The sequence below is a fragment of the Pelobates fuscus genome, chromosome 13 (assembly GCF_036172605.1).
Source record: "Pelobates fuscus isolate aPelFus1 chromosome 13, aPelFus1.pri, whole genome shotgun sequence".
NCBI lineage: Eukaryota > Metazoa > Chordata > Amphibia > Anura > Pelobatidae > Pelobates > Pelobates fuscus.
The window spans coordinates 37,408,912-37,412,705 of record NC_086329.1 but is presented as its reverse complement, the minus strand read 5'-3'; positions in this window follow the sequence as shown (position 1 = coordinate 37,412,705).

Below are 3,794 nucleotides of genomic sequence, written 5' to 3'. Positions count from 1 at the left end.
TAGGGCCCGGTGGGGTATTAATCTTTCTGAGTACCCTGAGAGTAAAATATATTGAAAGCAGTCCTCGAGCGTATTTTCGCGCATGACAGTAGGAGCAATGGGTTAATCGGCACATTAGTATAATAATTGTGGCTTAATAATCATATTCATTAAAACTGCGCTTTGGTATGGTCAATATTTATGGTTCTAGCTAACGTTGCTGCAAGTTATAGCACTGTTTAACAAACATATAACACGTTTTACTCTAAGCTTAACTTTAGTGACACTATGCTTGGTTACACATAGATGCTTCACCCTTCCGCCCCTATATCACACATGTACAGGTTAGTAAGGCAGGTCCTGTGAGACTAGGAGAATTTCAGTTGTGCCCTATCTTCATTATTTAGAATGACATCGGTATGGCATGTTGTCAAGGTGAGCGTCCTCGTTTGGCTATGATTAGCCTATGCCCTATGTAGGCTTAGTGTGCTCGACTGTCCGCATGTGTTGCGACATTGGTAGGTAGGCATCTGGCATGAGGCATCTAGAGAGTGGAGCCTCGCGGGTTATGTTCTCTTGGTCTATGTTGTTCTGCGTGTGCTGTCTTGCCTTGCCTTGCCTCTCTCTCCGCTGCCTGCTTCGGGCCTGTGTCAGAGCTGGGGTTAAGGTCCCATGGCGGGTCTCAGAAGGTGGGTGGCCTGTAAAGGTGCGAGAGTGCGTGTGTGTGTCCGACTGTTGTTGGTGTCGGAGCCGCTTGTGATCTGCTCTGATTGTTGTTAATGCGGGGTGATAGCCTTTGGATTCTCTGGTCTCGGCTCCGCCATCTTAGCTGCAACGTTTGGGTCACCTTAGAGGTGTTGCAGTGGTCGGGATCACCCCCACCGGTCCAGAGAGGGGGGGAACAGGGCCGTTTCCTCGTGGGACTGGACCCCTGGCTGGGCACTGTTAGGCAGGATAGCGGGCAGCGGTCGTCTGCTCCACTCACCGCCGGAGTAGGCTTCGATTGTAACATTGAAGATTTGAAGTATTTGGGTCAAAACTCTTTGTTTTATGGCTTATAGGTTTCTAGTTTGCAGGAGCTGGTCTCACTTGCGACCGTCCAGCTTCGCGGTCCGGCCCCGCCCCCCCCCCTTATTAGCATTTTAACTGGGCCTCTATCTTTTTGTGTGTTAATGTCATTGGGACCATGCATGCAGACACTGGCATTTATTTTAATTTAATAAATCTGAGACAAGACATGAAAAATGCATAAAGAAAGATTTCTTACCTTCAATCGTTCCTAGTTTGGTGCAAACCCCAGGATCTGCCACTTCTGCAGTGACGTATACAGCAGAACTCAGTCCATCTCTTCCACTGATTTCAATGGGACCAACGTAGCTCCTAGAAAAGTGCGGTTTAAGAGAAGTTTGTGAGTAACTTGTAGTGTGCAGAATACAAACAGGAGAAAATGTATTCGCTCTGTGATCCGCTGACGGCTTGAAATTATATACAAATTGTACTTGCAAAAGTAAATGTTTGTCAGTGGTTTCCATTCACTTGTGCGAGTACCGTACTTCCTTGAATTGGATTTCTGTTAGAAATAAATGAGAAGCCGCCAGTAGGTGAGTGCATAGGGAAAAGATAGTCATCCCCCTTATCCCCATACACCTGGATCTCTCTTTGTCTCTCTCTTATTATTATTAGAAGGCAGAATTTAGTCGATGGTGGTGTGATGCAAAAAATGTGCACCAGGCTTCGTGAATAAGTTTTAATTTTACGTGACTTTTTGTTACCTCGAGCTTTAACGATGGCTCCTATATTTTTATAGGGTTTAATATTCCATTTGTCAGACTGATTATGGGGTTGTTAATGACTTGTTACGTTTGACTGAGTGAGATACATTCAAAGTAGGGGGTTGCAGATCAGTGATAACAGTGAGAGAAACCAGCAAGTTAGATTAGAGCAGAATCATTTACAGAAAAAGTGTTCAAGGGAGTTTGAGGGAAGAGATGTATTGAAGCAAAAAAGTTCTATTGTAGGGAAGTATACTAAATGGTGAGACAGTGTTACCACAGAATTGCATCTTTTTGCCTTGATATTTTCACCCCTGATGTGGAGAAATTGCCATTGTATCACTTGGGCTCCTGTTAAACAGATACTGTACCTCTGTGTATTCTCTTACGGGGTGAAACTCTAATGTGAGAAATGTCAAATTCAACGTGGATTTCAAATTTAAACACCAAATAGTCAAACTGGAAAAAAATCAGTTATACTTCCAGTTTGGCTATTTTGAGCTTAGATTCGAAATAAACTTTCTCTTTGTCAAAGTTTGTTAAATTTGAGAGTGTTTTGAATAGCACAGAATAACAATACGAGCCACTTAAAGGGACACTCCAGGCACCCAGACCACATCTGCCCATTGGAGTGGTCTGGGTGCCAACTCCCACTACCCTTAACCCTGCAAGTGTAATTATTGCAGTTTTTTTTTTTTATAAACTGCAATAATTACCTTGAAGGGTTAACTCCACCTCTAGTGGCTGTCTTCTAGACAGCCACTAGCAGGGCCGGACTGGGAATTAAAAGCAGCCCTGGAAAAAAATATTTACCAGCCCCATAATGCATCGCGCCAGCATAGTGTGCAGATACAGAGTTAGAAAAGAACTTAAAATTAAAAACTATTACTCCAACGTAAAGAAAAGCACTCATAGGCTTCAAAATAAACAAAATTGCTGATTTATTTTAAGCAGACATGCATGTAATCAATGTTTCGGTCCAACTACCTTGACATATTAAGGAAAGCTTGGTAATGGGACTGAAATAGTGAATGTATGTACGGCACAACTGTAAAGAATTGACGTTATCTTATTTATATTGAAGTCCTGTGGGTGCGCGCTTCATTTTAAATATGTTAGTGTAAATATAAAAGGCATTTTTATATTATATATATATATATATATATATATATATATATATATATATATATATATATATATATATATATATATATATATATATATCCAAAGTAAATGGCAGCACTCACGGGTACTTCGTTTTAAAATATAACTTTTATTCCAGTTCCATAAAAATCGACGTTTCAGTCCCTCTTGTGGACTTTCATCAGGATTCAATCCTGATGAAAGTCCACAAGAGGGACTGAAACGTCGATTTTTATGGAACTGGAATAAAAGTTATATTTTAAAACGAAGTACCCGTGAGTGCTGCCATTTACTTTGGATTTATGGACATTTGGCCCTGGTAATGCACCCGGTTTTATTTGCTAAAGAAGGTTAGCTTGTGTGCAAGGTACAACATATATTTCTGTATGTATATATATGTATATAACTAATACACACATTAATATACATGTCATATACCATTGGAGGATCCAGAGCCTGATCCCGGGAGGGGAAAAAATCCATGCACAATAACCAGTACTGCTCTGTGTAGTGGTTATGGTGCAAGGAGTGCCGGGACCCCTTCACAGAGTAAGAAGTCAAACCGTTTAAAACCCCTTAAGGACACATGACATGTGTGACATGTCATGATTCCATTTTATTCCAGAAGTTTGGTCCTTAAGGGGTTAAGAACAGTTTGACAACTTACCTGGGGTCTGCTGGGATATGGGGCTGTAGTAGGGTATAGGAGCAGTGGTGCAATGTGTGAGGGGTGCAGTGTGTGTGTGAAAGGTTCAGTGTATGTGTGTGTGTGTGGGGGGGGTGTAGTGTGTGAATGCGTAGGGTGTGTGGGGGCTGTGAATGTGTGTGGGGGGCAATGTGTGCATTTGTATGGTGTGTGTGTGGGGGTAGTGTGTCTATGGGCCTAGAGTTCACTCTCAA